Source organism: Triticum dicoccoides, chromosome 4A (genome assembly GCF_002162155.2).
Source record: "Triticum dicoccoides isolate Atlit2015 ecotype Zavitan chromosome 4A, WEW_v2.0, whole genome shotgun sequence".
NCBI lineage: Eukaryota > Viridiplantae > Streptophyta > Magnoliopsida > Poales > Poaceae > Triticum > Triticum dicoccoides.
Genome location: NC_041386.1, coordinates 609,675,859 through 609,686,435, shown reverse-complemented (window position 1 = coordinate 609,686,435; position 10,577 = coordinate 609,675,859). Strand labels below are relative to the sequence as shown.

The window sequence follows — 10,577 nt, the reverse complement described above, 5'->3', positions numbered from 1 at the left end:
CCGGCCAGTCCCGTCTAACCTCTCCGTGACACGACGGAAGAAGGCCCGTGTGGGGGGCAATCGATATATGTTTTCTGTACATTTAAGTTAATGAAATTAGTATTGAAAAAAATTAAAAAAAATAAGAGAAAATACAAAAAATATAAAAATATTATTAGAAATCTAAACGCCTACGGCAAAAACCATGGGCCAGGCCTATGCCGACGGCCTAGCCGTCGGCACAGAAATGCCACCCCACGGGACCGGCGAACGACGCGGATCGATGACGTGGTAGCACGACGGGTCCATGACGTCGGCGTAGCTATGCCGACGGCCACCGTTAGCCCATCGCGTAGCCTGATGCCGTCAAACTGTCGTCGCCGCCCGGGTAGACGGGCCCACGCGATATGCCGACGGCCTGCTCTATGCCGATGACCCCCGTCGGTATATTTGGAGAAACGCCGACGGCTTATCTATGCCGACGGCCCCCGTCAACATAGATGGTTATACGCCGACGGCCTTTCTACGCCGACGGCTTTTATTGGGTCGTCGGGGTATGCCCATATATGCCGATGGGGGCCGTCGGCATAGATATGGCCGTCGGCAAAACAAGTTTTTCTGGTAGTGGGGGGGGCAGCCACCCCGACATGTGTGTGGCCATAGCTGACGGACAATGTGCTATACCGATATTGCGACTTGTACTTCAGTTCAGAGACACGAGAGAGAGTACAGACAAAGTGATTCAGTTTCAGCAGGTACCAAATTCAGCCTCAGAAAATTCAGTGTGTAACACATTAACACTGAAAGACAGTAGAGGGAAACATGACACTGCCGGCTAAGCGATGAAATAGAGCTCAGTAAGCATTGACAGCATGCAAGCATATGTATATGCACCACACACTGTGAACAAGCTCATACTTCACCGTCATCGAGCATGTCCGCTTTCCTCACCCACATCCAGCACAGCAGAAAACAATCAATCGTGCTACGAAAACACACCACCCACATCAACTCCCCGCACTTGGAAAAAAAGAAGAAAAGAAAATAAAAAGGTCAAATCCGAGGAGAGGGAGGAGCCTTTTGATAGATGCAATTCTGTGATACGAAGCTGCACAATGTCTGCAATTCTGCATTCCAGACAAAAGCAAGATCAGTACACCTATAACGTTTTAGCTGCTCTTCTTCTCAGATTAGTTGGCACCAAACTAACCCTGCATATGAGACAGGGAGAGAACACACTCACCAAATATAGGGCACACCAGTACAACTACAAAAGTTCTAAATCAGTAGAGCAATTTGTCACGAGTCTCGAAACAGAAGGAAAGTCCAGAGAACCAAATCATTGCTTGATGCACACCAACACCACTGCATAGATTCTGCACACCAACCTAACAGATCCGGGACCCGGGATTCTGCACACTGCATAGAATCAAATATTGGATGTAATAAGAAGTGCAGGTAAGTATGAACAGGAAGGGGAAATCTTCATTTCAACAAGGTCAGATTAAATAACTTTAGAATATTCCTAATTGATGAAACACCAAACTTTACAACTTCCTTGTCTTAGGTACATAAATTTCTCCAAACTCAAGAAAGTTATGGCTGGATCCAAATAGGTGGGGGCCAATTCAATCTTGAAGAATTAGGAGCCAGTATATTCACAATACTACTATCTTCCATATTGAAGATAAAAACCTGCCAAAGGCCCTGGTCAATCAAAGCTCGTCCATATTTAATTCTTTTGAAGAATGTATTATGATTCAAGTCATCTGTATGGTAGACCCGCAGCCCCGTCTCTCTCTCGCTCGTGCGCCGCCGTGTCCTAGGGTTCGCAAGGCTGGGACGAGGGGTTACCCTCCCTGTGGGGTTCGCCGGGCTCGGAGAATCCGGCCGTTGCTAGGCATGGCCAGCCGTGGGGATGCACCGCCGCCAGCCAAGAATCCCTCCTCCGGTCCAGCGGGACGGGGTGGGGCAGTTCCGCTGGCGGCCGCGGGTGCCGGACGTGGCGTCCTGGCACAGCCTGGCCAAAGGCAGCCGGTGGGCGGGGCCGTCGTGCATATTCACCCAGGCAGAGGCGCTGGCCCCTTGGGTGCGCGGCCTCTGGGGCAAGGTCACCTGCTGTCGGCCTCTGGGAGGGGTAGCCTGAGGCCGCCGGCACCAGGCGCGGTGCCCATTGTCCCTGCTGTTGGACGGGGTGGTCTAAGACCACCGGCGCCAGGCGCGGCGCCCATTGCTTCGTCGGCTGCGGGTCTTGGAGGCCCTAGACCTCCAGCGCCGGGCGCGTATGGTGAGACTACGGCTGGCCGCGGTGGAGGACCTCGGCCTACTGGGGGTTTGCCGGCGACCGCAGGCAATCAACCACGGGCTCCACCTCCGCCCCATTATGTTGCAAGGCCGACGCTATACCCGTCCGGTACGATAAAGACTAATCAGCATTCTAACAACAGAGAGCCCAATGATCCGCCCCAAGGTCAGTGGGGGGGTGATGGGTTTGATGCGTATGGTGAGGGATGGCACCGTGGCTCCTCGTCCACGAGAGGAGGTCGTGGCTATGCCTGGCAGAGTGATGGGTCGACGGAGAGACCGTTTCTCGGCCCTACAGGCGGTTTTGTTGAGGGAGCCTTAGACCCAGATCACCGTTAGAGAGGTGGCTTTCGGGGTCATCGTGGAGGTCGGGGAGGAGGCCGTGGGATGTTTCATCGATCGCCCCCGCCTAAGGCAGTTGTTGAGCACGCGGCGTCAGTACCGGAGCCCCACCACGCGCCCACTGAACTTCCTCCCCAGGCGCTGGAGGTGGTGACTACTTTGGCCAGTGTGGAGGTTCCTGAGAATGGGACTATGGCCGAGGATTCCGGCAGGTCCGATGCTGACAGGCTGTCTAAATATGCGCGCAAAAAAGAAAAGATGATGTGATATCATTGTGGGGAGAAGGGCCATTTCATTGCTGAGTGCATGGCTGAGCTGTGTGAGACATGCGGCAAGCCGGCTCATCCCTCCAGTGAGTGCTCGTTCTTGCGTGACCAGGCTCCCTCACTGACTGTGTATGGAGTCTACTGTGCTGAGCATATGTTCTTTGAATCACCAGCCACGCGAGAGATTCCGGATGAAACCCCGAGTTTGACCACCGGGGTTGTGAAAGCTACCCAGGGAGAGGTGACTGAGGCTCAGATCGTGCAGAGGCTTCAGGAGCTGGCTCTGGGGGACTTTCGGTGGGAGCTGGTGGTTCTCGAGGATTAGGTCTATAAGGTCGATTTTCCCACAGTGGATGACTTGCAGCGGTTGTTGAGCTTTGGTTTGTGTAGAGTTCCTGGCACTTCATGCATTCTGGAGTTCCATGACTGGAAGAAGGTGGAGCCTAAGGGAAAGCCGCTTACACAGGTCTGGTTGCGGTTTGTAGGGGCCCCGTCTAAGCCTTTGCAGGATGTTCGAGTTGTGGCCAGTCTGGGTATGTTGGTTGGGAAAATGGAGAGAGTTGATATGGCTTTTACTCGGGCTCATGGGGTGGCCCGGCTTTTAGTCAGTGTTCTTGATATTGAATTCGTGCCTGATGTGGTCAACTGGACTTATAGGGGCGAGGTGTTTCCGCTCGATATTGAGTTTGAGGACACAGATCTGTTTGCAGATGCGGTTAATGGGAATGATGTTGATATGCATGAGGGTGATGGCGATGAGGGCGCTAATGGGCCACAGACTGATGAGCCCACACTAGAGGGGTCTAACGGTTCTCGCCCAGATGCTCAGCTGCCCGGGGAGGGGACCGGGGTTGAGCCGGCAGTATCGCCATCGGTGCCTATGACCTCGTTGCGGTTCGGGTCCTTTGAGCCAGCATCAGCGCCACCTAGACTTTTTAGTGACCGGGTGGATTCTGAGGATTTGTTCAAGTGCATGCTTCCTCTGTTGGAGTTTGAGGGGGTTGGCGGTTCTAGACGCTTGGTGAGGGACTCATCAGCGAGGATTCTGGATGGAGTCGGGGTGGGGGAGCCGGAGGTCGCTTCTCTTTCCCCTCCTCCGCTTGTGGTCGAGGCTCCGGTGCGGATTGCTACCTGTGGGCTGCTGTTGGGGGGAGGGGGGTCGGGGCAGGAGGCCTTGATGTCTCCCCTCCATATCTGGACGCCAGTGACGTCGGCCACGTCGGGGTCGGCCAACACCGGGGGAGGGAGCCCGAGGCAGGTGGCCTCGGCTCCTGCTACTCCCGTGGAGGCGGCGACACCTGCGCCATCTGCTGCGTTGGGGGGGCGGGTGGGGCAGGAGGCCCTGGCTCATCCTTCTTCCCTGGCGATCTGGAAGACCGCCTCTTCTTCGCCGACACTATCTGCACCGGCGGATGGGGCGGGGGGAGGGCGCGGGCAGGCGGCCCCCGTCATCCCCTCTCCGTTCGCACCGGTGGCAGCAGACCCCGGCGTGGGCCACCTGTCTGTGGGGCTTGGGAGCCTGGAGCCGCCTCTTCTGGTAACCTTAGTTGACCCTTTGAGGGACTCAGCGCCAGGCTTTACGAGGGAGGAGGTTGTTGCTTTTGGCGGGATCCTGGACCCCGTCTCGACAGGAAGACGGATGAGTGCTCACATCCACGAGCTCCCGGAGGTGGATGATATGCAGCAGCGGTGCGCTATGAGGGCGGCCAAGCTTCAGGAGGCTGCATCATCCTCTGGTATGTCCGTCAACATATCTAACTCTTTATTGCATTTTTCTAATGAGGAGATTATAAACAATGCAAACCAGTTAGGAGTTTCACTAGGTGCCACAGATAGTGAGATCACTAATTCGGTCAATGATTTGTTAGATTTGGAGGCGGAACGTGTCTTAGAGACTATTCGTAATCTTGCAGCAGTTAAACCGATGAATGATGATGAGATTGATGCGTTAGGGGTTAGAGTGCTAGATAATCTGTGTGCGGATCTAGCACCTCCAAATCATGTGTCTGAGGATGATGATGTACCCATCGAAAATGATGCTGATAATTTAAGTGAACCCGGTTATGAGGACCGAGCGGCAGAGCCTAGTAAACCAAAATGTAAGTGGAAACAGAAAATCTATCCTGATTCCGCAGTTCATAGGAGTGCTAGGATTCGAATCACTAAAAAATTCCATGATGAATTATGAGAGGAATCTTTTGGAATAGTAGAGGTCTCAAGGACTTGGCTAAAAGAAGGTTCCTTGCTGAGGCAGCTTTAGAGCAGAAGTTAGATTTTGTTGCTCTATCGAAGACTGGTAGAGAAAACTTTGCGCCCCAGTTTCTTTCTTCTCTTGTGGGTGGTATTGATTTCGATTGGCATTGCCTCCCTCCGCGAGGAAGATCGGGTGGTATCTTACTCGGTGTGAGATGCGACTCGCTTGAAGTTCGAAGTGTAGTGATGGGTGACTTCACGGTGAAGTTTCGAGTCAGGTCTAAGATAGATGGTTTTAACTGGGCTTTGGTGGCGGTTTATGGTGCCGCACAGCCCGAGCTTAAACCGGAGTTTCTGGTGGACCTTGTTCGAATCTGTGGGTCAGAATAGCTCCCAATTTTAGTTGGAGGTGATTTCAATATCATCAGAAGGAGAGAGGAGAAGAACAATGATAACTTTGACGGTAGATGGTCGTTTATGTTCAATACCATTATTGAAATCTTGGATCTGAGGGAGATAGAGCTTTCTGGTAGAAAGTTTACCTGGGCTAATGCTCTGCCAAACCCGACTTATGAAAAACTTGATCAAGTTCTTGCGAGCGTGGAGTGGGAACAAAAGTTCCCTCTGGTTACGGTGCAAGCTCTCTCGAGGGGAATATTCGATCACACACCCTTGTTCGTGGACTCAGGGGAGCCGAACCACATGGGTAACAAGAACACCTTTTCTTTCGAGATGTCATGGTTCAAACGCGAGGGGTTCTTGGACTTGATTGCCAGGGAATGGGCTAGAGGTGCAGGAGGCACGACTGCAATCGAGCATTGGCAGAATAAGGTTAGGCATTTGAGAAGTTTCTTACGGGGTTGGGCTAAGCACCTCAGTGGTGTGTATAAGATTGAAAAGGATAGACTCCTTTCTCTTATACAGGCCCTGGGCATAAAGGCCGAATCCACTATTTTACTGCCTAATGAGCTTCAGGTTAAAAATGAGGCGGAGAAGAGGTTGAAAGAACTGCTCCGCGAAGAAGAATTGAAGTGGGCTTTGCATGCTAAAGTACGCAAAGTGGTCCAAGGGGACGCGAATACTCAATTCTTCCATTTGATAGCTAATGGCAAGCACAGAAAGAAGCGTATCTTTCAGCTTGAACAAGACGAGGGCACTATTTTAGGACATGATAACCTAAAAACATATATTACCGAGTATTACAAGCAGTTATTTGGACCTCCGGAGGATAATTGTGTGTCCCTTGATGAGTCCAGGACTGAGGATGTGCCTCAGCTATCGGCTGCCGAAAATGATATTCTGGTTGCCCCGTTCTCAGAGAAGGAGGTGTTTGATGCTATTGCACAGATGAAAAACAATAAGGCTCTCGGACCGGATGGATTCCCGACTGAGTTCTATAAAAAGTGTTGGCACATTATTAAGGGGGATTTGATACCTATGTTCCATGATCTGTTCTCTAGACAGCTTCAGTTATTTCACTTGAATTTTGGAACTATCACACTGCTTCCTAAGAAGACGGATGCTGTGAGAATTGAGCAATTCAGGCCGATATGCCTCCTCAATGTTAGTTTCAAAATTTTCACCAAGGTAGGGACTAATAGGCTCACATAGATTGCGCATTCTGTGGTGCAATAGTCCCAAACTGCTTTCATGCCGGACAGAAATATCCTTGAAGGGGTGGTCATCCTGCATGAAACGCTCCATGAAATCCAGTCCAAAAATTAGATGGAGTAATTTTTAAGGTGGATTTCGAAAAAGCGTACGATAAGATCAAATGGCCATTTCTCCAACAGTCATTGCGTATGAAAGGTTTTGATGAAGCCTGGCGCCGACAGGTTGAATCATTTACGCAAAAAGGTTGTGTGGGAATTAAAGTTAATGATGACATAGGCCATTACTTCCAGACACATAAAGGCCTAAGACAAGGAGATCCGATGTCCCCTATCCTGTTTAACATTGTGGTGGATATGTTAGCAATTTTGATAGGAAGGGCTAAGGAAAATGGTCACGTAGGTGGATTGGTACCTCATCTCGTTGATGGAGGTGTATCCATCCTTCAGTACACTGATGATACAATTATCTTTATGGAGCATGACTTGGCCAAGGCGAGAAATATGAAGCTTGTGTTATGCCTATTTGAACAATTGACCGGGTTAAAGATTAACTTTCATAAGAGCGAGCTGTTCTGTTTTGGTAGAGCCAAAGACGAACATGAGGCTTATAGGCAATTGTTTGGGTGCGAGTTAGGAGAGTTACCCTTCTCTTACCTGGGTATTCCAATCCACCATCGTAGGTTGACAAACAAAGAGTGGAAGTGCATCGAGGACCGATTTGAGAAGAAACTGAGTTGTCGGAAGGGTAAGCTCATGTCATACGGAGGCTGATTAATCCTGATTAATTTGGTGCTCAAGAGTATGCCTATGTTTCTCCTATCGTTCTTTGAGGTCCCAGTTGGTGTTAGGAAGAGACTGGACTTCTATCGATCGTGTTTCTTTTGGCAGGGTGATGAGCTTAAACGAAAATATCGGCTTGCTAAATGGGATATCATCTGTAGACCGAAAGACCAAGGGGGTCTCGGTATTGAGAATCTAGAAGTTAAGAATAGATGCCTTCTTAGCAAGTGGCTGTGGAAGCTCTCAACGGAGAATGATGCCATGTGGGCTCAAATTCTTCGTACCAAGTACCTCCAGACAAAAACTTTGTCCCAGGTTACAGTCAAGACGACTGATTCACCTTTTTCGAAAGGTCTGATGAAAGTCAAACAATCTTTCTTTAATAGGATGAAGTTTGTTATTGGAAACGGCTCTAGTACACGTTTCTGGGAGGATACTTGGCTCGGCGAGACACCTTTGGCCATCCAATATCCGTCTTTGTACCGTATTGTTCAACGACGTGAAGTGTTCGCCGTCTCGGTATTTCAATCTATCCCCCTTAATATTCAGTTCCGACGGACGCTAGCGGGCAATCGTTGGGAAGAATGGCTCCGTTTAGTTAGGAGACTAATGGAGGTCCAACTATCTCAACAACCCGATGAATTACGCTGGAAATTGACTTGGTCTGGAGTATTCACTGTTAAATCAATGTATATTGATGTTATTAATTCGAACTCCATTCCTACCTCTAAGCATGTTTGGGCTGTCAAAGTTCCTTTGAAAATAAAAGTGTTTATGTGGTTTGTCCATAAACAAGTTATTTTAACCAAGGACAACTTGATAAAGCGTAATTGGACAGGACCTACTAGGTGTAGTTTCTATGATCGGGATGAGACAATCAAATATCTCTTTTTTGATTGCCCGTTGGCCAAAGTACTTTGGCAGACGGTCCACATTGCTTTTAATACCAATCCACCGAATTCTGTTAACAAGTTATTTGGGACATGGCTTAATGGGATTGAGCCTGACTTAGCGAGACACATTCGGGTTGGAGTTTGTGCTTTGCTGTGGACTATTTGGACCTGTAGAAATGATTTGGTTTTTAACAGAATATCATGTATTCATTTTTTGCAGGTTTTATTCCGAACTATGGCTCTAATCCGTTCCTGGTCGCTACTCACCCAGACGGAGGCCAGGGAGCACTTGGTTACTGGGTCTTTTCGATGGGAGATGGTAGCTCGGGATATCTTTAACCGGTTTGGATGGCGGTCATGTAATAGGATAGGCATGTAGTTTACCTATCTAGTTTTAGCCAGCCGGTTGTGGCGTCTTTTCATGGCTAGTGGGTGTTTCTAGCCCTTTTTGGCTCTGTGTGAGCTTTCTTTTGCTTTTTATTACTTTTTGGAGACCTTGGAACCATGTTTGCACTGCTTTATTTGTTTAATAAGATGGCCGTATGCATCTTTCTGATGCAGAGGCCGGGGATTTCCCCCTTTTCGAAAGAAAAAAAATCTGTATGGTAGATGCTATTGGGTATTAATGTGGGGAAGTCCTTTGCCGGAACTAAAAATGAAGTGTTGAAACCCGTGAACAACGTGGGATCTTTGAGATTGTGTACTTTGGTGAGCTTTTGTTTAACAAAATCAATTTTGTAGACAGCAAAGAAAGCTGTCACACGCTCTTTCTCTTCTTCTTCCTCCTCCTCCTCCATGGTCTGCTCATCATCCACCTCCTCTTCCACCGACACATCTGGAATGTCCACCTCCTCCTCCACTAACACGGCTGCGTTCTCTGCCACCTCCTCCTCCTGATTCTCATCCTCCTCCACATCCACCGACACATGTGCATTCTCCAACTCCAACTCCTCCTTGTCCTCTTCTGTTTCAGTCTCCGTCTGCAAATCCGCGCTCACCACTTCTACCTCTTCACGCTCCTCCACATCAGATTCTATTTCTTCCTCCTCCTCTTCTGTTTCAGTCTCCGTCTTCAAATCCTCGCTTACCACTTCTATCTCTTCATGCTCCTCTCCATCCGATTGCATTTTCTCCTTGTCCTCCTCCATCTCTATCTCTGCCTCCACCATCTCTAACTGTTCTATGCCCGCATCGACATCATTATTGTCGTCGTCCTCCACCACTTCCTCGTCATCCTCAAGATATCGATCCCACCTCCATATCTGAAAAATATCTCCCCATGGTGCCTGTACAATATACTTGTTAAATGATAGGCTTGTAGAGAATGTATAGGCTAGTATTTTGTGACATGCTGTCACGTATTATGTACGCATACATGTAATCTTGGGCTTGCGGCAGGTTGTTAGCTAGGATAGGTTTATCTTTGTATAGCTTGGAGTAGAGGCCAAGCCTAGTAACAACCTGCGCAACTTATCTTGTATCTTGACATCTCTATATAACACGAACGCGTCCCTGCTGAACAGCATACGCTTCCACAATTCTCTTTCTTTCATGGTAATCAGAGCAATCCTCGAGATCATCCATGGCGACGTCTTCAAGTTCCTTCCTCTCCTCGCCATTCGCTCACGCTGCCATAGAGAAGCTTACCAAGGGCAACCAAGCCCTGTGGCGAGCGACCGTGCTCTCCGCCATCCGGGGAGCTCAGATGGCGAAGTACCACGATGTTGAGCAGCCGCCGCCACCCACGCAGATCGATGTGGCCTCCGCCGACGGCAAAACCACGACGAAAGCGGCGAACCCTGACTTCCAAACCTGGTATGCGCAAGACCAACAAGTCTTCTCCTATCTCCTGATGACTCTTCCTCGTGAGATAGCCATCCAGGTTGCGTCCTGTCACACCTCGGCGGAGCTCTGGAACACGGTCGAGGGGATGCTTGCATCTCGCACTCGATCGCAGACCACCAACGTCCGCATCGCCCTCGCTAACTTGCAGAAGGGCAACCTTTCCATCACCGACTACGTCGGGAAGGTCAGAACCCTCACCGACGAGTTGATCGCCGCGGGGAAGAGGGTGGACGAGGAAGACATTGTCTCCCACATCCTCGCCGGACACGATTAAGATTTCGATCCGGTGGTTTCTACTATGTGCTCCAGGGTGGAGCCGGTCACTGCAGCTGAGCTTTTCTCGCAGCTGCTCAGCTTCGAGA

General features: G+C 49.8%; 1 pseudogene; it reads left to right on the top strand.

The window, feature by feature from the left end:
* Window positions 1-10,438: 10,438 nt before the first annotated feature.
* Window positions 10,439-10,577, top strand: LOC119290323 (annotated as a pseudogene).